Source organism: Scomber scombrus, unplaced genomic scaffold, assembly GCF_963691925.1.
Source record: "Scomber scombrus unplaced genomic scaffold, fScoSco1.1 SCAFFOLD_236, whole genome shotgun sequence".
In the NCBI taxonomy this organism is placed as follows: domain Eukaryota; kingdom Metazoa; phylum Chordata; class Actinopteri; order Scombriformes; family Scombridae; genus Scomber; species Scomber scombrus.
In genome coordinates this window covers 29,937-52,538 of record NW_026910672.1, presented here as the reverse complement: position 1 = coordinate 52,538, position 22,602 = coordinate 29,937, and the positions used below count along the sequence as shown (strand labels likewise).

Here is a 22,602-nt window from a genome sequence, read left to right as displayed (position 1 = left end):
CCGCGAGTGAGACCGACGCTGCAGAGGACCAGTCCTCTAACTCCGACCCATTCTCAGTTATCGCTTCTCGGCCTTTTGGCTAAGATCAAGTGTAGTATCTGTTCTTATCAGTTTAATATCTGATACGTCCCCTACCCGGGGACCATATATTAAATTGATTTTTGGAACAAGGAGATGGAATAGGGGCTTGCTCCGTCCACTCCACGCATCGACCTGGTATTGCAGTACCTCCGGGAACGGTGCACCCCTTCTCTCTGTGTCTAACGTGAATACATTCAGCTCAATAGGTGAGTGATTTGTCGTTCTGTTTAAATAGCTACATTGATATTTTGTTGGGATTTTACACTCCAGCAATTAATGCATGCTTATAGTTTTTAAAGGCTGCTGGATCGTCTTCAGTCTCTCTAATCCCCTAGGACGAATGGGGGATTAGAGAGACTGAAGACGATCCAGCAGGGGGCATTGCCGCTCTCCTTGAGAGAGACAACCTGCCGTCTGCTCTCAAGGAGAGCGGCAATGCCCCCTGCTGGATCGTCTTCAGCCTCTCTAATCCCCTAGGACGAATGGGGGATTAGAGAGGCTGAAGCAAGCGGCAATGCCTAGGGACTAGAGAGACTGAAGACGATCCAGCAGGGGGCATTGCCGCTCTCCTTGAGAGAGACAACCTGCCGTCTGCTGTGACTCAATGGGGGAAAAGTGCAGCGTACAATGCAGCGTGACACAGAGTGATATTTTCACCTTGGATTGGTAGACAAAGAGGGAAAGGGTTGCCAAACCCGCCGACCCGATTGGCTGCCAGAGAAGGGCAACGGCAATGGTCGGACGTCCACCAACTGCTCAGCCTGACAATTTTATTTGCGTATCACAGAATTGCCTACGGGGGCATAAGAGGTTGGGCATGAAGGACAAGTGAGGCCTCGGGCAAGAAAGACACATTTAGTATAAAACGTCTCCTTGTGTGTTGAATCCGTGCAGATCCACCTTCTTATATACAGTCTATGAGATCCACAGCCTCATACAGCGTGTAGTTTGGATGATGTGTGGATGGCCCACCATCAGTCGGCGTGCTGTGTCTGTGAAAGACATCCCCGGCTCGGATCTGTACAACTCATACTTACCTGGCAAGGGAGATACCATGATCAAGAAGGTGGTTCACCCAGGGCGAGGCTCAGCCATTGCACTCCGGTTGTGCTGACCTCTGCGAATTCCCCAAATGTGGGAATCTCGATTGCATAATTTCTGGTAGTGGGGGACTGCGTTCGCGCTCTCCCCTGATAAAACTGTCGAAAGAAAACTAAGTCGAAACCCAGCAGTGTCCGAAGAGAACCGGTGTTCAGGTGACATATCTGATACAGAAGACCTGAGTAGGAGCAAACAGCTTTTTAACCCCTGAAGCCCAACAGCGCCCCCAGTACATGAAAAACGTGTCAGGGCAGTTAAACAAGCACGAATATAGTCACGTTGACACGCCGTGTTGTTCAGAAGAAGCTCAGCTATCGAGCTGACGAGATGGCACAGGGATACCCTCTGCTTTCTAGTTTGTCCTTTTTAGTTGGCAAATCCATGTTTTTTTAATGTCAAATGACAAAGAAATATTTGGATATATTTAGAAATTGTTTTTCATTCTGTAATGCGGTGGGGTGCCGTTCGCGGTTTTCTCCACTAGATGGTGCTGCAACTCTGTTAGTTAACACATCGTTAAAAACATGTTCTCCTCCACTACAGATCAGACTCTAATGTGACTTCCAGTTTATTCCCCTTGTTACATTTGAGACTGGTTTGTGTATTAAAGTATATTTAATCAAAGTTTTTTTTTTAAATAAGTGAAATCTGTCTTTGACTCGTATTGGACTCTGTGAAACCGCGAGTGAGACCGACGCTGCAGAGGACCAGTCCTCTAACTCCGACCCATTCTCAGTTATCGCTTCTCGGCCTTTTGGCTAAGATCAAGTGTAGTATCTGTTCTTATCAGTTTAATATCTGATACGTCCCCTACCCGGGGACCATATATTAAATTGATTTTTGGAACAAGGAGATGGAATAGGGGCTTGCTCCGTCCACTCCACGCATCGACCTGGTATTGCAGTACCTCCGGGAACGGTGCACCCCTTCTCTCAGTGTCTAACGTGAATACATTCAGCTCAATAGGTGAGTGATTTGTCGTTCTGTTTAAATAGCTACATTGATATTTTGTTGGGATTTTACACTCCAGCAATTAATGCATGCTTATAGTTTTTAAAGGCTGCTGGATCGTCTTCAGTCTCTCTAATCCCCTAGGACGAATGGGGGATTAGAGAGGCTGAAGCAAGCGGCAATGCCTAGGGACTAGAGAGACTGAAGACGATCCAGCAGGGGGCATTGCCGCTCTCCTTGAGAGAGACAACCTGCCGTCTGCTGTGACTCAATGGGGGAAAAGTGCAGCGTACAATGCAGCGTGACACAGAGTGATATTTTCACCTTGGATTGGTAGACAAAGAGGGAAAGGGTTGCCAAACCCGCCGACCCGATTGGCTGCCAGAGAAGGGCAACGGCAATGGTCGGACGTCCACCAACTGCTCAGCCTGACAATTTTATTTGCGTATCACAGAATTGCCTACGGGGGCATAAGAGGTTGGGCATGAAGGACAAGTGAGGCCTCGGGCAAGAAAGACACATTTAGTATAAAACGTCTCCTTGTGTGTTGAATCCGTGCAGATCCACCTTCTTATATACAGTCTATGAGATCCACAGCCTGAAACAGCGTGTAGTTTGGATGATGTGTGGATGGCCCACCATCAGTCGGCGTGCTGTGTCTGTGAAAGACATCCCCGGCTCGGATCTGTACAACTCATACTTACCTGGCAAGGGAGATACCATGATCAAGAAGGTGGTTCACCCAGGGCGAGGCTCAGCCATTGCACTCCGGTTGTGCTGACCTCTGCGAATTCCCCAAATGTGGGAATCTCGATTGCATAATTTCTGGTAGTGGGGGACTGCGTTCGCGCTCTCCCCTGATAAAACTGTCGAAAGAAAACTAAGTCGAAACCCAGCAGTGTCCGAAGAGAACCGGTGTTCAGGTGACATATCTGATACAGAAGACCTGAGTAGGAGCAAACAGCTTTTTAACCCCTGAAGCCCAACAGCGCCCCCAGTACATGAAAAACGTGTCAGGGCAGTTAAACAAGCACGAATATAGTCACGTTGACACGCCGTGTTGTTCAGAAGAAGCTCAGCTATCGAGCTGACGAGATGGCACAGGGATACCCTCTGCTTTCTAGTTTGTCCTTTTTAGTTGGCAAATCCATGTTTTTTTAATGTCAAATGACAAAGAAATATTTGGATATATTTAGAAATTGTTTTTCATTCTGTAATGCAGTGGGGTGCCGTTCGCGGTTTTCTCCACTAGATGGTGCTGCAACTCTGTTAGTTAACACATCGTTAAAAACATGTTCTCCTCCACTACAGATCAGACTCTAATGTGACTTCCAGTTTATTCCCCTTGTTACATTTGAGACTGGTTTGTGTATTAAAGTATATTTAATCAAAGTTTGTTTTTTTAAATAAGTGACATCTGTCTTTGACTCGTATTGGACTCTGTGAAACCGCGAGTGAGACCGACGCTGCAGAGGACCAGTCCTCTAACTCCGACCCATTCTCAGTTATCGCTTCTCGGCCTTTTGGCTAAGATCAAGTGTAGTATCTGTTCTTATCAGTTTAATATCTGATACGTCCCCTACCCGGGGACCATATATTAAATTGATTTTTGGAACAAGGAGATGGAATAGGGGCTTGCTCCGTCCACTCCACGCATCGACCTGGTATTGCAGTACCTCCGGGAACGGTGCACCCCTTCTCTCTGTGTCTAACGTGAATACATTCAGCTCAAAAGGTGAGTGATTTGTCGTTCTGTTTAAATAGCTACATTGATATTTTGTTGGGATTTTACACTCCAGCAATTAATGCATGTTTATAGTTTTTAAAGGCTGCTGGATCGTCTTCAGTCTCTCTAATCCCCTAGGACGAATGGGGGATTAGAGAGACTGAAGACGATCCAGCAGGGGGCATTGCCGCTCTCCTTGAGAGAGACAACCTGCCGTCTGCTCTCAAGGAGAGCGGCAATGCCCCCTGCTGGATCGTCTTCAGACTCTCTAATCCCCTAGGACGAATGGGGGATTAGAGAGGCTGAAGCAAGCGGCAATGCCTAGGGACTAGAGAGACTGAAGACGATCCAGCAGGGGGCATTGCCGCTCTCCTTGAGAGAGACAACCTGCCGTCTGCTGTGACTCAATGGGGGAAAAGTGCAGCGTACAATGCAGCGTGACACAGAGTGATATTTTCACCTTGGATTGGTAGACAAAGAGGGAAAGGGTTGCCAAACCCGCCGACCCGATTGGCTGCCAGAGAAGGGCAACGGCAATGGTCGGACGTCCACCAACTGCTCAGCCTGACAATTTTATTTGCGTATCACAGAATTGCCTACGGGGGCATAAGAGGTTGGGCATGAAGGACAAGTGAGGCTTCGGGCAAGAAAGACACATTTAGTATAAAACGTCTCCTTGTGTGTTGAATCCGTGCAGATCCACCTTCTTATATACAGTCTATGAGATCCACAGCCTCATACAGCGTGTAGTTTGGATGATGTGTGGATGGCCCACCATCAGTCGGCGTGCTGTGTCTGTGAAAGACATCCCCGGCTCGGATCTGTACAACTCATACTTACCTGGCAAGGGAGATACCATGATCAAGAAGGTGGTTCACCCAGGGCGAGGCTCAGCCATTGCACTCCGGTTGTGCTGACCTCTGCGAATGGGGATGCGCAGAACAGGAGTGCAATTGATCCTGTACGCCATAGGCTTAGAGTCCACGTAGGAGAAATGAATAATTCTGATGTCACTGACCCAAGTAGTAATTTGCATATGCCTTCCCCCAGGCATTTTGGACCAGGAAGTCCAATGATTTGACAGCACACATGGCTCTGACATCATCAAAACAAAGGAAACAGTGACCTGTGACCTCTCTGTCAAGAGTTAAAGGTATAAATCTTGGGTATTATTGTATTATCACTGATCCAAAGTTGCTTTTGATATTAAAAACGACTTTTATATCTGCAATGGCACATCACAATTATGTGATCTGCATGCATTTGCACACAAAAGTATTAAATGAATTTATTGTCATACTTTTGCTATATTTCAAGTGTGTATATGAACAAAAAGCTATTCAAAAGTCATGCCATGCAATTCTTTTGCTCCCTTTCTTTCAATAACGTATTATTATGATTATCACTTACTCCTATGCCTCTTATGGTACTTAACTGTTTTTCCCTAGAAGCCATTTATTCTTATGGCCCTTATGACTTAACTTAGAGGCATTTATCCCTTTTATAGGCCCCCATATCTTCACTTTAAATTATTCTGGGACTTATGTTGCCCCTTATTTCTGATAATTAGGCTCTGTTATTGTTGAATCCATTCACAGACACTCCACAACTCATTGTGACTGTAGCACTGACCAATTTTATTCAGTACCACAGCAAACTTGCCAGCATCCAGAACACAGTAAACAGCTGCTGACAAGGTGCATGAAGTAGGACAGCAGTGTGCAGTGCAGAGCAAAACAAAAGGTGCTGCGTTAAAGGGCACTCACAGAGGACACCCCATCATGAAGTGCATGGTATTGTGGAGCAATACATAATGGCACAGTTTAGAGAGGTGAAAAGTTAAAGGGCACTTGTAAGACCAGAACACAGAGAAAAACCCCTGTTAAAGTGCATGAATTAGTGCAACAGTGCAGAGAACAACATGTGTCATGTTAAAGGGCAATTGTAAGACCAGAACACAGAGAACAACACACAGAATGTAGAACTGTAAAACATGAACACAAGAACTATATACACTATTTACAATGGGCCCTCAGAAATTGCACGAACAGTGCAGAGAACAAAAGGTGCTGTGTTAAAGGGCAATTGCAAGGCACAGAACAACACAGAACGTACAATAGTAAACACAAGAACTATATACACTATTTACAAGGGGCCGGCCATTCACTCCTCCAATCCGTCCACAACAGAGACAAAATGTTCATAGTTTTGGAAAACTCTGTTCTCCAGTCCCTTGGAGGGTGAACGGTTGATCGCAGGGCAGTATGTCTTTTTTTTGTATTTCTTGTGTCCCTGGATCGTGTGCCCGCATACCTTGCAGGTCGGGAGATGCTGCACCCTCGTCAGCTTCACGCCCAGCTCGGTGGGGTGGTCTGCAAGCTTCCTTTTGTACTGCGTGGATCGAGACCATGACGATCCTACCGCAGTACTCTGTCCAGAGGGCGGCTGAACAGCTGGCATGATGGGCACAGGCGGAGTGACCTGCGGGATGGATGCCTGACCAGCAGGCAGCATCGGCTGTGTGGAGGTGAGGCCCGCAGAACAGGAGACAAGGGGCAGCACAGGCCTGGTGATGGTGGATGGGGCAGAACAGGAGACAAGGGGCAGCACAGGCCTGGTGATGGTGGACGGGGCAGAACAGGAGACGAGGGGCAGCACAGGCCTGCTGATGGTGGAGGTGGCGGGGATCCTCATCACCGGCAGAGGCAGAAGCTGTGGAGGAGGCTGCGGCGTCGCCAGAAGCAGGTTGGTCCGACCCTTCAGAACCTTTGTGCCGGCTGTGCTGGGCGTGGGGACGTACTCCATCACAGGGTAGTCAGGTGGAGGGAGGACGTCAGGCTGGCGCGGTGCAGGAGGCAGCTGCTCAAAGGACACCGAGGCGGTCTTTGAGGTGATCGCTGGCTGCCTGGTGGCGTGCAGGTTCACCAGCCTCTCCTGCTGGCGGATAAAGTCCCTCACCGTCTTGGTGTTGATTTTGGGGAGAGGGATGCCTGCCTTGCAGAGGATCGGGTCCTCCACCAAGACCCGGTGCTGTATCCTCTCGTAGGCCTTGAGGATGCTGACCTTCTCGGGGCTGGAGCGAGAGGCCTGAGGGGAGTTCAGCCACAGCAGCTTGACCAGCACATACATCAGCCGGTTGTGCTGCGGGCTGATGTCCTGCTGAGCTGGCGCGTACCTTTTGGCCATCTTCACCCGCTGGACCAAGGCGGCGTCAGCCAGGTCGTCCCTCTTGGTCCTGCAGTAGAGGGTGTTGCCCCAGTGGGTTCGGTACAGCTGGTGGTACCGCTGTGGCAGTTTGTCATGCTCCTCCACCGCATTCCAGGCATCCAGGACGCTGTTCCTCTGTGCAGTGTTGAGGAGCAGCTTCTGGTCCGTCAAGCCGACCTCAACTAGCGCAGCACAGAATGCCTCCAGCTTCTGGAACCCGGGCAGAGGATTGTCACTGCAGACATCCTCCTGTAAATCATACATACATACATACACACACACACACACACACACACACACACACACACACACACACACACACACAAACACACACACACACACACAGAGAGAGAGAAAGAGAGAAAGAGAAGGGAAAGTAGGTAAGTTCAAATGCATACAGTGTCTTTTTTTTTCAACAGGGTCACATTTATCACTGTATTCTCTTCTATCAGTAGGTATTCTACTCACAAAGGCAGGAGGGTTGACCGAAGCAGTCTCACTGCTTGTGAGCGTGATGCGGGGCTCGACATCAGGATGGTCCTCCTCCTCGCTCTGGTACGCCTCATCGGCATTGGCGTCTGGGTCGGCCTCCCCAGGCTGAACGACCTCCTCCTCCGGCCCAGGACCGTCGTGGACGATGCCCTCAAGCGAGAAGGACTCCCCCGTACTCTGGCTGAAAAGGTATTCCAGCCCCAGCAGCTCATCAGACTGGACATCAGCCGGAGCCCTGAAATTTTTCTCCACCGTCTCCCCAAACAGCTGCTGACAGCGGGTGTTGAGGCGGTCGATAAGCGGCGCAGAGTACACGCGGTGGTGCCGGCCTCCGCCCCCAAACACGGCGTCCGAGCTGCGGTCGGAGTTCCACCTGGCGATACCACTGATTAGGTACACCTGGTAAGGCCGTGCCGCACAGTGGGGACCTGAACATCACGACAAACCGGTATTATCAGATCGATACAATGTAATACAAATGTGTTGTCTGTTTTGAAAGTATTTTTCCCCCTTAAATTACCTGGAATCATATGCGGCAACGACTTGTGGAACCCCTCCAGGCTGTTGCTCCCACGCAGGCCCTTGTAGTACGGCAGGTCCACACCGTTGATGGTGGTGGTGCGGGCAACGCGGTACATCACCATGCCTGGTGGGTCCTGGACGCACTCCAGGTGGCGCTGCTGGGCTGCCCACATCTCATCAATGGCATCTGTAAGCACACAAACATGCATGTTGAGCTGTAGTCATTTTGCACGTGTGTGTGTATGTGCTTGCGTGTGTGTCAGGTTTTTTTTTTTTTTTCTTACCAGGGGACTTGAAGAGGCTGACCCCGCTCTCGTCAAGCCCTGCTGGACCCTTGAGCTCCTCGATGAGGATGTGGACGAGGCGAAACGTCTCCTGGGCCCCGAGGGTGACACGCCGGACGTGGTGCTTCAGCTGGTCCCGGGAGATGTAACGCCGGACCACATCCTGGTCAGTCACCACCTCCATCGTGGTCGGGTCTCTGGCCCTGACAGCAGTGATGAGGAGCTGGAGGTCCTCCCTGTTGTACGCCAGGACCGCCCCGACCAGCGCGGACTTGAAGGCCCCGTACTTGGAGTGGGCCTCGGTCCGCAGAGCGGCGTCGAATCGATGGAGCCAGTGAAAGATGTCCAGCCTCACCACCATCCCCTCGTCCACCCAAGGCTGAAAGAGCGTCTCCACCGCGGTCGGACCCTGTGCCTTGCAGCAGCCCCGGTCAATATACAGGATCCGGGGGACGGGCTGGTTGGCGAGGCGGAACCGCTCCATCAGTCCACGACACATGGGCCCCAGCTTCTCCACAGACTCCTCGCAGGTGAGCACAAAGGTGACTATCTGGGAGAGCTCGTTGCCGATGCTGGTGAACCACTCGGCCGAGCCCTTGCCCTCCCCAGACAGCTTCTTCACCACCTGCAACAAAACAAACAAACAAATACAGTTTAGTTTTGCATAATGTGGCGTTTCCCTGTGAGTACTTGTATGTATGCAACACACTTTTGGTTAACTTGCCTTCTTTGTGGAGTCCATTTTCAGCACTGTGCCGAAAGTGGAGAGGACCTGGCTGCGGTAGTCCGCCACGTTGTCTGCCTCGGCCAGGAGGAAGGCGTGCCGCAGGAGCCGGGCGCAGGGTAGCTCCCTTGGAGGAGGCGGCGCCTGGAACTGGCCGTGGCCAAAGGCAGGGACGATGCCTCCGGGTTCCACCAGGGCCATGAGGAGCGTGGTGTAGAGGTCCTTCCTCTGGTGGTAGTCCTCGAGGTGGTTCTCCTGCACCTGCCGCCACACCTTGACCATGGAGTTGCCCTCCGTCCGGTCACGCAGGAGGCGAATCACGGTCTTGTCCACCCCTCGCTTGGCAGTCAGCATGGCCGGAAACCTGGACCGATGAGCCTCACTCAGCTGCTGCAGGATGGCGTCGTCCCACGCCAGCCACCGACCCATGGGACCGCTCTCTCCACCCCTGGCAGCCTTGAGACACGGCCCGCATGACAGCACCTCTGTCGCCATGGTGTACCAGCCTGACACGTCACAGATGTGACGTACCTAAAACAGAGAGAGAGAGGTAGAGAGAGAGAGAGAGAGAGAGATAGAATCACACGTCAATCACAGATCATGTATGTTAATACTAAGTAGTCAATACTGATGTGTGTATCACTCTTAAGCACAGGTGTGAAGAGACTGAGCCTTACCCGGGTGTGGTAGCCAGACTTGGAGAGGTGTGTGTTGCTTCCAGCCCCAGCACACTTCTCTCTACGCGGACACTTTAGCGAGCAGCGCCACACTCCGACGGGGCGCCAAAAGAAAAGGCGCCCGCGGAAAAAGGCCTGTGGAGAGGGAATCCCGCTGCTGACAAAGCCGGGTGGCTCGGGTGGGTAGAACCACATCCGGTCCGACTTCAGCACACGCCGCCTTCTGATCACGCCCTTGATGTCCTTGTATATTTGGATGGGCGTGAAGAGGCCTCTCTCGCTGTCCTCTTTTAGCCAGGGGATGTCTGCGGAAGGGATGCCATTGGGGTCTTCCCACAGGCGCACCCAGCCTTCCAGCTCCACCTGCATATGCAACATTTAGTTATTTATTTTCCATAATGTGGTGATTTTGAGAAATGCATTAACATTGCTTGTATATGTTGTGATTTTACACTTACAGGAGAGTCACTCTGCCTCAAGGTGGTGGCAGCGGATGTAGGCTGCATAGAGTGGACAGTGGGTGCAGGCAGTGTAGGCTGGACAGCAGCAGCGGCAGTAGAGTGGACAGCGGGTGCAGGGAGTGTAGGCTGGACAGCGGCAGCGGCAGTAGAGTGGACAGCGGGTGCAGGGAGTGTAGGCTGGACAGCGGCAGCGGCAGTGGAGTGGACAGCGGGTGCAGGCTGTTTAGTCTGAACAGGGGTCTTGACTAAGTCTAAAAAAAAAGTCCAAACAAAGTAGTATTATTTATATTGTGATTTTTTTTCTTTTTTCTAACCCATTTGATGTGTATTAACTCTGTATGTCACCTTCCACAGCCTGACTTGCAGCCAACAGTTCTGCTTCATCACCTGGCCATGATGAAAGATCCGACGAGGTGCTTGCATGCAGTTGCTGGGGGACAAAAAGGTAAATTAATTATCTAGATGTTATGACGTACCAGTTTTTAATTATCAAAAGTTAACAAGCACATTTAGGTCAAGTGCTTAAAATGTCACTAATCTGAACAATTTCACTCCTGTTTCTAACAAAAAAATCAAACCAGTACTCACTTGATCTTTCTCGCTGATGTATTTTCTGAATCGTTTCATCAGCGCACTGGTGATGTGGGTCACTGGTGTGTTCAACCATCTCCTCACAGAACTGTTTGCCTTCTTTATAAGCTCCCGCTGCTCATCTCTAAACTCCTCTGGCCTGTTCTTCGCCGCGTGGTGCTGCCGGTAGAGTTCCCACATCTCCTGAAAGGTGTGATCCTCGAACCCTTTCTGGCCGTAGATGCACCTTTCTACGTTGGCCTCGAGGACACTGGAGACTTGTGGGAAGCTCTCTGCGTACTCTGCCAGGTAGTCCTTCACCCACTGGTTCCCAATTACTGCCTTTGTGTTTGGGTTTGTCCCTTCCAATCTGTGCTTGTCAATCACACTGTAAGCATATACACAATTTAGTACTGACATCATTAATATCATTGCAGTTGTGATAATGAGTAAAGAAACTTGCAGACCGATATACAGGTAATTTGTTTGAAACATGTCTACAATGGTATCAAATATAACATGCTTACTACTTCATGTAGCCCACATCATTTGCCACAAGCCAGTGGAATGGTGCATGCTCGTACTGGCCAAATGGCAGCACCAGCTTTCCCAGGCACAGCTGACAGGACGGCAGAGGGATACCCTCTGCATGAAGGAGCTTCTCTGTGTGGACCAGGGCAGTTGTCTCAAACAGCAACTCCTGTGGAGGTTTGGGGAAGACCACCTTCTTGTCCCGATAATTACGGGCTTCTCTGGTGGCCATCAGTATGGCCTGTTGGCGATGTGCAGGGGCATCCGGGTTGACGGTCCTAACGTGTGGGGTCGCCATCTTAATCTGGAAATACTGAAATACAGCAATGCATGTTATTATTATTATTGTTATTATTATCGTTATTATATTGTTTAAATCTGAATGAAATGTGTTAAGTGCCTTGAGATGACTTTGTTTTGATTTGGTGTTTAAACAAATAAAGATTCATTGATTGAGATTGATTATTATTATTGTTATTATCAATTACTAATATAATAATGAACATTGGTTACAACAGGTCATTGATACATGCACACATGAGATATATTGTACATGTGTTAATGTTCATATTACAGTTATTGTGTGCTGTCCACATATACGGATTCATTGTAATGTGATGCTTTAGCATCTTTAAACCTTCATAATAAATGTCATACATCAGACCTTAATGAAGCCATTTGAATTGAATTGAATTGAATTGAAAATTGTAATAACAATGTTATATGTAATAACATTAGACCGGTCAAAACAGACCGGTTCATACTGTGGAGTGGCAGGATTTGAGCAGTTATATAAAGATTAAAGAAGGATAGATTGGATGCTGCCCCCTCTACCCGACCCCGGATAAGCTGAAGAAGACGGACGGACGGACGGTTGGTTGGTTGGTTGGTTGGTTACACGAAAGGACGTTAGGCGCCAATGCTAACATTAACGCTAAGACAATGCTCAACATAAATGGCGTTATAATAAATTAATTTATGAGGCGCAGTGAGTAGTGAGTGTAATAACAAATGAATTGATTAATTCAATCTTACCAATACTGATGATAGTCGGAGCATTCGAGGAAAATTCAACTCTGCATAAACAAACCAATCAGAAGCCGTAAATGTCTACGTTCAGTCACATGACGCCAGGAGGCGATATGATTGGTAGTCTACGTTCAGATTCTGCGATCCGATTGGTAGTCTACGTTCAGAATTGACCAACCAGAAGGCGTAACTGTCTACGTTCAACGTAGACTTTTGCACTCCGGCTGTGATGACCTCTGCGAATTCCCCAAATGTGGGAATCTCGATTGCATAATTTCTGGTAGTGGGGGACTGCGTTCGCGCTCTCCCCTGATAAAACTGTTGAAAGAAAACTAAGTCGAAACCCAGCAGTGTCCGAAGAGAACCGGTGTTCAGGTGACATATCTGATACAGAAGACCTGAGTAGGAGCAAACAGCTTTTTAACCCCTGAAGCCCAACAGCGCCCCCAGTACATGAAAAACGTGTCAGGGCAGTTAAACAAGCACGAATATAGTCACGTTGACACGCCGTGTTGTTCAGAAGAAGCTCAGCTATCGAGCTGACGAGATGGCACAGGGATACCCTCTGCTTTCTAGTTTGTCCTTTTTAGTTGGCAAATCCATGTTTTTTTAATGTCAAATGACAAAGAAATATTTGGATATATTTAGAAATTGTTTTTCATTCTGTAATGCGGTGGGGTGCCGTTCGCGGTTTTCTCCACTAGATGGTGCTGCAACTCTGTTAGTTAACACATCGTTAAAAACATGTTCTCCTCCACTACAGATCAGACTATAATGTGACTTCCAGTTTATTCCCCTTGTTACATTTGAGACTGGTTTGTGTATTAAAGTATATTTAATCAAAGTTTTTTTTTTTTAAATAAGTGAAATCTGTCTTTGACTCGTATTGGACTCTGTGAAACCGCGAGTGAGACCGACGCTGCAGAGGACCAGTCCTCTAACTCCGACCCATTCTCAGTTATCGCTTCTCGGCCTTTTGGCTAAGATCAAGTGTAGTATCTGTTCTTATCAGTTTAATATCTGATACGTCCCCTACCCGGGGACCATATATTAAATTGATTTTTGGAACAAGGAGATGGAATAGGGGCTTGCTCCGTCCACTCCACGCATCGACCTGGTATTGCAGTACCTCCGGGAACGGTGCACCCCTTCTCTCTGTGTCTAACGTGAATACATTCAGCTCAATAGGTGAGTGATTTGTCGTTCTGTTTAAATAGCTACATTGATATTTTGTTGGGATTTTACACTCCAGCAATTAATGCATGCTTATAGTTTTTAAAGGCTGCTGGATCGTCTTCAGTCTCTCTAATCCCCTAGGACGAATGGGGGATTAGAGAGACTGAAGACGATCCAGCAGGGGGCATTGCCGCTCTCCTTGAGAGAGACAACCTGCCGTCTGCTCTCAAGGAGAGCGGCAATGCCCCCTGCTGGATCGTCTTCAGCCTCTCTAATCCCCTAGGACGAATGGGGGATTAGAGAGGCTGAAGCAAGCGGCAATGCCTAGGGACTAGAGAGACTGAAGACGATCCAGCAGGGGGCATTGCCGCTCTCCTTGAGAGAGACAACCTGCCGTCTGCTGTGACTCAATGGGGGAAAAGTGCAGCGTACAATGCAGCGTGACACAGAGTGATATTTTCACCTTGGATTGGTAGACAAAGAGGGAAAGGGTTGCCAAACCCGCCGACCCGATTGGCTGCCAGAGAAGGGCAACGGCAATGGTCGGACGTCCACCAACTGCTCAGCCTGACAATTTTATTTGCGTATCACAGAATTGCCTACGGGGGCATAAGAGGTTGGGCATGAAGGACAAGTGAGGCCTCGGGCAAGAAAGACACATTTAGTATAAAACGTCTCCTTGTGTGTTGAATCCGTGCAGATCCACCTTCTTATATACAGTCTATGAGATCCACAGCCTCATACAGCGTGTAGTTTGGATGATGTGTGGATGGCCCACCATCAGTCGGCGTGCTGTGTCTGTGAAAGACATCCCCGGCTCGGATCTGTACAACTCATACTTACCTGGCAAGGGAGATACCATGATCAAGAAGGTGGTTCACCCAGGGTGAGGCTCAGCCATTGCACTCCGGTTGTGCTGACCTCTGCGAATTCCCCAAATGTGGGAATCTCGATTGCATAATTTCTGGTAGTGGGGGACTGCGTTCGCGCTCTCCCCTGATAAAACTGTCGAAAGAAAACTAAGTCGAAACCCAGCAGTGTCCGAAGAGAACCGGTGTTCAGGTGACATATCTGATACAGAAGACCTGAGTAGGAGCAAACAGCTTTTTAACCCCTGAAGCCCAACAGCGCCCCCAGTACATGAAAAACGTGTCAGGGCAGTTAAACAAGCACGAATATAGTCACGTTGACACGCCGTGTTGTTCAGAAGAAGCTCAGCTATCGAGCTGACGAGATGGCACAGGGATACCCTCTGCTTTCTAGTTTGTCCATTTTAGTTGGCAAATCCATGTTTTTTTAATGTCAAATGACAAAGAAATATTTGGATATATTTAGAAATTGTTTTTCATTCTGTAATGCGGTGGGGTGCCGTTCGCGGTTTTCTCCACTAGATGGTGCTGCAACTCTGTTAGTTAACACATCGTTAAAAACATGTTCTCCTCCACTACAGATCAGACTCTAATGTGACTTCCAGTTTATTCCCCTTGTTACATTTGAGACTGGTTTGTGTATTAAAGTATATTTAATCAAAGTTTTTTTTTTTAAATAAGTGAAATCTGTCTTTGACTCGTATTGGACTCTGTGAAACCGCGAGTGAGACCGACGCTGCAGAGGACCAGTCCTCTAACTCCGACCCATTCTCAGTTATCGCTTCTCGGCCTTTTGGCTAAGATCAAGTGTAGTATCTGTTCTTATCAGTTTAATATCTGATACGTCCCCTACCCGGGGACCATATATTAAATTGATTTTTGGAACAAGGAGATGGAATAGGGGCTTGCTCCGTCCACTCCACGCATCGACCTGGTATTGCAGTACCTCCGGGAACGGTGCACCCCTTCTCTCTGTGTCTAACGTGAATACATTCAGCTCAATAGGTGAGTGATTTGTCGTTCTGTTTAAATAGCTACATTGATATTTTGTTGGGATTTTACACTCCAGCAATTAATGCATGCTTATAGTTTTTAAAGGCTGCTGGATCGTCTTCAGTCTCTCTAATCCCCTAGGACGAATGGGGGATTAGAGAGACTGAAGACGATCCAGCAGGGGGCATTGCCGCTCTCCTTGAGAGAGACAACCTGCCGTCTGCTCTCAAGGAGAGCGGCAATGCCCCCTGCTGGATCGTCTTCAGCCTCTCTAATCCCCTAGGACGAATGGGGGATTAGAGAGGCTGAAGCAAGCGGCAATGCCTAGGGACTAGAGAGACTGAAGACGATCCAGCAGGGGGCATTGCCGCTCTCCTTGAGAGAGACAACCTGCCGTCTGCTGTGACTCAATGGGGGAAAAGTGCAGCGTACAATGCAGCGTGACACAGAGTGATATTTTCACCTTGGATTGGTAGACAAAGAGGGAAAGGGTTGCCAAACCCGCCGACCCGATTGGCTGCCAGAGAAGGGCAACGGCAATGGTCGGACGTCCACCAACTGCTCAGCCTGACAATTTTATTTGCGTATCACAGAATTGCCTACGGGGGCATAAGAGGTTGGGCATGAAGGACAAGTGAGGCCTCGGGCAAGAAAGACACATTTAGTATAAAACGTCTCCTTGTGTGTTGAATCCGTGCAGATCCACCTTCTTATATACAGTCTATGAGATCCACAGCCTCATACAGCGTGTAGTTTGGATGATGTGTGGATGGCCCACCATCAGTCGGCGTGCTGTGTCTGTGAAAGACATCCCCGGCTCGGATCTGTACAACTCATACTTACCTGGCAAGGGAGATACCATGATCAAGAAGGTGGTTCACCCAGGGCGAGGCTCAGCCATTGCACTCCGGTTGTGCTGACCTCTGCGAATTCCCCAAATGTGGGAATCTCGATTGCATAATTTCTGGTAGTGGGGGACTGCGTTCGCGCTCTCCCCTGATAAAACTGTCGAAAGAAAACTAAGTCGAAACCCAGCAGTGTCCGAAGAGAACCGGTGTTCAGGTGACATATCTGATACAGAAGACCTGAGTAGGAGCAAACAGCTTTTTAACCCCTGAAGCCCAACAGCGCCCCCAGTACATGAAAAACGTGTCAGGGCAGTTAAACAAGCACGAATATAGTCACGTTGACACGCCGTGTTGTTCAGAAGAAGCTCAGCTATCGAGCTGACGAGATGGCACAGGGATACCCTCTGCTTTCTAGTTTGTCCTTTTTAGTTGGCAAATCCATGTTTTTTTAATGTCAAATGACAAAGAAATATTTGGATATATTTAGAAATTGTTTTTCATTCTGTAATGCGGTGGGGTGCCGTTCGCGGTTTTCTCCACTAGATGGTGCTGCAACTCTGTTAGTTAACACATCGTTAAAAACATGTTCTCCTCCACTACAGATCAGACTCTAATGTGACTTCCAGTTTATTCCCCTTGTTACATTTGAGACTGGTTTGTGTATTAAAGTATATTTAATCAAAGTTTTTTTTTTTAAATAAGTGAAATCTGTCTTTGACTCGTATTGGACTCTGTGAAACCGCGAGTGAGACCGACGCTGCAGAGGAGCAGTCCTCTAACTCCGACCCATTCTCAGTTATCGCTTCTCGGCCTTTTGGCTAAGATCAAGTGTAGTATCTGTTCTTATCAGTTTAATATCTGATACGTCCCCTACCCGGGGACCATATATTAAATTGATTTTTGGAACAAGGAGATGGAATAGGGGCTTGCTCCGTCCACTCCACGCATCGACCTGGTATTGCAGTACCTCCGGGAACGGTGCACCCCTTCTCTCTGTGTCTAACGTGAATACATTCAGCTCAATAGGTGAGTGATTTGTCGTTCTGTTTAAATAGCTACATTGATATTTTGTTGGGATTTTACACTCCAGCAATTAAGGCATGCTTATAGTTTTTAAAGGCTGCTGGATCGTCTTCAGTCTCTCTAATCCCCTAGGACGAATGGGGGATTAGAGAGACTGAAGACGATCCAGCAGGGGGCATTGCCGCTCTCCTTGAGAGAGACAACCTGCCGTCTGCTCTCAAGGAGAGCGGCAATGCCCCCTGCTGGATCGTCTTCAGCCTCTCTAATCCCCTAGGACGAATGGGGGATTAGAGAGGCTGAAGCAAGCGGCAATGCCTAGGGACTAGAGAGACTGAAGACGATCCAGCAGGGGGCATTGCCGCTCTCCTTGAGAGAGACAACCTGCCGTCTGCTGTGACTCAATGGGGGAAAAGTGCAGCGTACAATGCAGCGTGACACAGAGTGATATTTTCACCTTGGATTGGTAGACAAAGAGGGAAAGGGTTGCCAAACCCGCCGACCCGATTGGCTGCCAGAGAAGGGCAACGGCAATGGTCGGACGTCCACCAACTGCTCAGCCTGACAATTTTATTTGCGTATCACAGAATTGCCTACGGGGGCATAAGAGGTTGGGCATGAAGGACAAGTGAGGCCTCGGGCAAGAAAGACACATTTAGTATAAAACGTCTCCTTGTGTGTTGAATCCGTGCAGATCCACCTTCTTATATACAGTCTATGAGATCCACAGCCTCATACAGCGTGTAGTTTGGATGATGTGTGGATGGCCCACCATCAGTCGGCGTGCTGTGTCTGTGAAAGACATCCCCGGCTCGGATCTGTACAACTCATACTTACCTGGCAAGGGAGATACCATGATCAAGAAGGTGGTTCACCCAGGGCGAGGCTCAGCCATTGCACTCCGGTTGTGCTGACCTCTGCGAATTCCCCAAATGTGGGAATCTCGATTGCATAATTTCTGGTAGTGGGGGACTGCGTTCGCGCTCTCCCCTGATAAAACTGTCGAAAGAAAACTAAGTCGAAACCCAGCAGTGTCCGAAGAGAACCGGTGTTCAGGTGACATATCTGATACAGAAGACCTGAGTAGGAGCAAACAGCTTTTTAACCCCTGAAGCCCAACAGCGCCCCCAGTACATGAAAAACGTGTCAGGGCAGTTAAACAAGCACGAATATAGTCACGTTGACACGCCGTGTTGTTCAGAAGAAGCTCAGCTATCGAGCTGACGAGATGGCACAGGGATACCCTCTGCTTTCTAGTTTGTCCTTTTTAGTTGGCAAATCCATGTTTTTTTAATGTCAAATGACAAAGAAATATTTGGATATATTTAGAAATTGTTTTTCATTCTGTAATGCGGTGGGGTGCCGTTCGCGGTTTTCTCCACTAGATGGTGCTGCAACTCTGTTAGTTAACACATCGTTAAAAACATGTTCTCCTCCACTACAGATCAGACTCTAATGTGACTTCCAGTTTATTCCCCTTGTTACATTTGAGACTGGTTTGTGTATTAAAGTATATTTAATCAAAGTTTTTTTTTTTAAATAAGTGAAATCTGTCTTTGACTCGTATTGGACTCTGTGAAACCGCGAGTGAGACCGACGCTGCAGAGGACCAGTCCTCTAACTCCGACCCATTCTCAGTTATCGCTTCTCGGCCTTTTGGCTAAGATCAAGTGTAGTATCTGTTCTTATCAGTTTAATATCTGATACGTCCCCTACCCGGGGACCATATATTAAATTGATTTTTGGAACAAGGAGATGGAATAGGGGCTTGCTCCGTCCACTCCACGCATCGACCTGGTATTGCAGTACCTCCGGGAACGGTGCACCCCTTCTCTCTGTGTCTAACGTGAATACATTCAGCTCAATAGGTGAGTGATTTGTCGTTCTGTTTAAATAGCTACATTGATATTTTGTTGGGATTTTACACTCCAGCAATTAATGCATGCTTATAGTTTTTAAAGGCTGCTGGATCGTCTTCAGTCTCTCTAATCCCCTAGGACGAATGGGGGATTAGAGAGACTGAAGACGATCCAGCAGGGGGCATTGCCGCTCTCCTTGAGAGAGACAACCTGCCGTCTGCTCTCAAGGAGAGCGGCAATGCCCCCTGCTGGATCGTCTTCAGCCTCTCTAATCCCCTAGGACGAATGGGGGATTAGAGAGGCTGAAGCAAGCGGCAATGCCTAGGGACTAGAGAGACTGAAGACGATCCAGCAGGGGGCATTGCCGCTCTCCTTGAGAGAGACAACCTGCCGTCTGCTGTGACTCAATGGGGGAAAAGTGCAGCGTACAATGCAGCGTGACACAGAGTGATATTTTCACCTTGGATTGGTAGACAAAGAGGGAAAGGGTTGCCAAACCCGCCGACCCGATTGGCTGCCAGAGAAGGGCAACGGCAATGGTCGGACGTCCACCAACTGCTCAGCCTGACAATTTTATTTGCGTATCACAGAATTGCCTACGGGGGCATAAGAGGTTGGGCATGAAGGACAAGTGAGGCCTCGGGCAAGAAAGACACATTTAGTATAAAACGTCTCCTTGTGTGTTGAATCCGTGCAGATCCACCTTCTTATATACAGTCTATGAGATCCACAGCCTGAAACAGCGTGTAGTTTGGATGATGTGTGGATGGCCCACCATCAGTCGGCGTGCTGTGTCTGTGAAAGACATCCCCGGCTCGGATCTGTACAACTCATACTTACCTGGCAAGGGAGATACCATGATCAAGAAGGTGGTTCACCCAGGGCGAGGCTCAGCCATTGCACTCCGGTTGTGCTGACCTCTGCGAATTCCCCAAATGTGGGAATCTCGATTGCATAATTTCTGGTAGTGGGGGACTGCGTTCGCGCTCTCCCCTGATAAAACTGTCGAAAGAAAACTAAGTCGAAACCCAGCAGTGTCCGAAGAGAACCGGTGTTCAGGTGACATATCTGATACAGAAGACCTGAGTAGGAGCAAACAGCTTTTTAACCCCTGAAGCCCAACAGCGCCCCCAGTACATGAAAAACGTGTCAGGGCAGTTAAACAAGCACGAATATAGTCACGTTGACACGCCGTGTTGTTCAGAAGAAGCTCAGCTATCGAGCTGACGAGATGGCACAGGGATACCCTCTGCTTTCTAGTTTGTCCTTTTTAGTTGGCAAATCCATGTTTTTTTAATGTCAAATGACAAAGAAATATTTGGATATATTTAGAAATTGTTTTTCATTCTGTAATGCAGTGGGGTGCCGTTCGCGGTTTTCTCCACTAGATGGTGCTGCAACTCTGTTAGTTAACACATCGTTAAAAACATGTTCTCCTCCACTACAGATCAGACTCTAATGTGACTTCCAGTTTATTCCCCTTGTTACATTTGAGACTGGTTTGTGTATTAAAGTATATTTAATCAAAGTTTGTTTTTTTAAATAAGTGACATCTGTCTTTGACTCGTATTGGACTCTGTGAAACCGCGAGTGAGACCGACGCTGCAGAGGACCAGTCCTCTAACTCCGACCCATTCTCAGTTATCGCTTCTCGGCCTTTTGGCTAAGATCAAGTGTAGTATCTGTTCTTATCAGTTTAATATCTGATACGTCCCCTACCCGGGGACCATATATTAAATTGATTTTTGGAACAAGGAGATGGAATAGGGGCTTGCTCCGTCCACTCCACGCATCGACCTGGTATTGCAGTACCTCCGGGAACGGTGCACCCCTTCTCTCTGTGTCTAACGTGAATACATTCAGCTCAAAAGGTGAGTGATTTGTCGTTCTGTTTAAATAGCTACATTGATATTTTGTTGGGATTTTACACTCCAGCAATTAATGCATGTTTATAGTTTTTAAAGGCTGCTGGATCGTCTTCAGTCTCTCTAATCCCCTAGGACGAATGGGGGATTAGAGAGACTGAAGACGATCCAGCAGGGGGCATTGCCGCTCTCCTTGAGAGAGACAACCTGCCGTCTGCTCTCAAGGAGAGCGGCAATGCCCCCTGCTGGATCGTCTTCAGACTCTCTAATCCCCTAGGACGAATGGGGGATTAGAGAGGCTGAAGCAAGCGGCAATGCCTAGGGACTAGAGAGACTGAAGACGATCCAGCAGGGGGCATTGCCGCTCTCCTTGAGAGAGACAACCTGCCGTCTGCTGTGACTCAATGGGGGAAAAGTGCAGCGTACAATGCAGCGTGACACAGAGTGATATTTTCACCTTGGATTGGTAGACAAAGAGGGAAAGGGTTGCCAAACCCGCCGACCCGATTGGCTGCCAGAGAAGGGCAACGGCAATGGTCGGACGTCCACCAACTGCTCAGCCTGACAATTTTATTTGCGTATCACAGAATTGCCTACGGGGGCATAAGAGGTTGGGCATGAAGGACAAGTGAGGCTTCGGGCAAGAAAGACACATTTAGTATAAAACGTCTCCTTGTGTGTTGAATCCGTGCAGATCCACCTTCTTATATACAGTCTATGAGATCCACAGCCTCATACAGCGTGTAGTTTGGATGATGTGTGGATGGCCCACCATCAGTCGGCGTGCTGTGTCTGTGAAAGACATCCCCGGCTCGGATCTGTACAACTCATACTTACCTGGCAAGGGAGATACCATGATCAAGAAGGTGGTTCACCCAGGGCGAGGCTCAGCCATTGCACTCCGGTTGTGCTGACCTCTGCGAATTCCCCAAATGTGGGAATCTCGATTGCATAATTTCTGGTAGTGGGGGACTGCGTTCGCGCTCTCCCCTGATAAAACTGTTGAAAGAAAACTAAGTCGAAACCCAGCAGTGTCCGAAGAGAACCGGTGTTCAGGTGACATATCTGATACAGAAGACCTGAGTAGGAGCAAACAGCTTTTTAACCCCTGAAGCCCAACAGCGCCCCCAGTACATGAAAAACGTGTCAGGGCAGTTAAACAAGCACGAATATAGTCACGTTGACACGCCGTGTTGTTCAGAAGAAGCTCAGCTATCGAGCTGACGAGATGGCACAGGGATACCCTCTGCTTTCTAGTTTGTCCTTTTTAGTTGGCAAATCCATGTTTTTTTAATGTCAAATGACAAAGAAATATTTGGATATATTTAGAAATTGTTTTTCATTCTGTAATGCGGTGGGGTGCCGTTCGCGGTTTTCTCCACTAGATGGTGCTGCAACTCTGTTAGTTAACACATCGTTAAAAACATGTTCTCCTCCACTACAGATCAGACTCTAATGTGACTTCCAGTTTATTCCCCTTGTTACATTTGAGACTGGTTTGTGTATTAAAGTATATTTAATCAAAGTTTGTTTTTTTAAATAAGTGACATCTGTCTTTGACTCGTATTGGACTCTGTGAAACCGCGAGTGAGACCGACGCTGCAGAGGACCAGTCC

General features: G+C 48.3%; 15 non-coding genes and 1 pseudogene across 15 annotated transcripts; all 16 read left to right on the top strand.

The window, feature by feature from the left end:
* Positions 1-59: 59 nt before the first annotated feature.
* On the top strand, positions 60-250 carry LOC133977225 (U2 spliceosomal RNA). Its single transcript, XR_009924960.1, has one exon. It is a non-coding gene; the product is annotated as a U2 spliceosomal RNA (small nuclear RNA).
* An 860-nt stretch (positions 251-1,110) lies between these two features.
* On the top strand, positions 1,111-1,274 carry LOC133977195 (U1 spliceosomal RNA). The gene has a single exon (XR_009924931.1). It is a non-coding gene; the product is annotated as a U1 spliceosomal RNA (small nuclear RNA).
* A 646-nt stretch (positions 1,275-1,920) lies between these two features.
* Positions 1,921-2,111, top strand: LOC133977224 (U2 spliceosomal RNA). The gene has a single exon (XR_009924959.1). It is a non-coding gene; the product is annotated as a U2 spliceosomal RNA (small nuclear RNA).
* Positions 2,112-2,829: 718 nt separating this feature from the next.
* On the top strand, positions 2,830-2,993 carry LOC133977194 (U1 spliceosomal RNA). Its single transcript, XR_009924930.1, has one exon. It is a non-coding gene; the product is annotated as a U1 spliceosomal RNA (small nuclear RNA).
* Positions 2,994-3,640: 647 nt separating this feature from the next.
* On the top strand, positions 3,641-3,831 carry LOC133977223 (U2 spliceosomal RNA). Its single transcript, XR_009924958.1, has one exon. It is a non-coding gene; the product is annotated as a U2 spliceosomal RNA (small nuclear RNA).
* Positions 3,832-4,691: 860 nt separating this feature from the next.
* LOC133977198 (U1 spliceosomal RNA) lies at positions 4,692-4,823 on the top strand (annotated as a pseudogene).
* Positions 4,824-13,316: 8,493 nt separating this feature from the next.
* LOC133977221 (U2 spliceosomal RNA) lies at positions 13,317-13,507 on the top strand. The gene has a single exon (XR_009924956.1). It is a non-coding gene; the product is annotated as a U2 spliceosomal RNA (small nuclear RNA).
* An 860-nt stretch (positions 13,508-14,367) lies between these two features.
* Positions 14,368-14,531, top strand: LOC133977177 (U1 spliceosomal RNA). The gene has a single exon (XR_009924914.1). It is a non-coding gene; the product is annotated as a U1 spliceosomal RNA (small nuclear RNA).
* Positions 14,532-15,178: 647 nt separating this feature from the next.
* On the top strand, positions 15,179-15,369 carry LOC133977220 (U2 spliceosomal RNA). Its single transcript, XR_009924955.1, has one exon. It is a non-coding gene; the product is annotated as a U2 spliceosomal RNA (small nuclear RNA).
* An 860-nt stretch (positions 15,370-16,229) lies between these two features.
* Positions 16,230-16,393, top strand: LOC133977193 (U1 spliceosomal RNA). The gene has a single exon (XR_009924929.1). It is a non-coding gene; the product is annotated as a U1 spliceosomal RNA (small nuclear RNA).
* A 647-nt stretch (positions 16,394-17,040) lies between these two features.
* LOC133977219 (U2 spliceosomal RNA) lies at positions 17,041-17,231 on the top strand. The gene has a single exon (XR_009924954.1). It is a non-coding gene; the product is annotated as a U2 spliceosomal RNA (small nuclear RNA).
* An 860-nt stretch (positions 17,232-18,091) lies between these two features.
* LOC133977192 (U1 spliceosomal RNA) lies at positions 18,092-18,255 on the top strand. Its single transcript, XR_009924928.1, has one exon. It is a non-coding gene; the product is annotated as a U1 spliceosomal RNA (small nuclear RNA).
* Positions 18,256-18,902: 647 nt separating this feature from the next.
* LOC133977218 (U2 spliceosomal RNA) lies at positions 18,903-19,093 on the top strand. The gene has a single exon (XR_009924953.1). It is a non-coding gene; the product is annotated as a U2 spliceosomal RNA (small nuclear RNA).
* An 860-nt stretch (positions 19,094-19,953) lies between these two features.
* Positions 19,954-20,117, top strand: LOC133977191 (U1 spliceosomal RNA). The gene has a single exon (XR_009924927.1). It is a non-coding gene; the product is annotated as a U1 spliceosomal RNA (small nuclear RNA).
* A 647-nt stretch (positions 20,118-20,764) lies between these two features.
* Positions 20,765-20,955, top strand: LOC133977217 (U2 spliceosomal RNA). Its single transcript, XR_009924952.1, has one exon. It is a non-coding gene; the product is annotated as a U2 spliceosomal RNA (small nuclear RNA).
* An 860-nt stretch (positions 20,956-21,815) lies between these two features.
* On the top strand, positions 21,816-21,979 carry LOC133977190 (U1 spliceosomal RNA). The gene has a single exon (XR_009924926.1). It is a non-coding gene; the product is annotated as a U1 spliceosomal RNA (small nuclear RNA).
* The last annotated feature ends 623 nt before the right edge of the window (positions 21,980-22,602 follow it).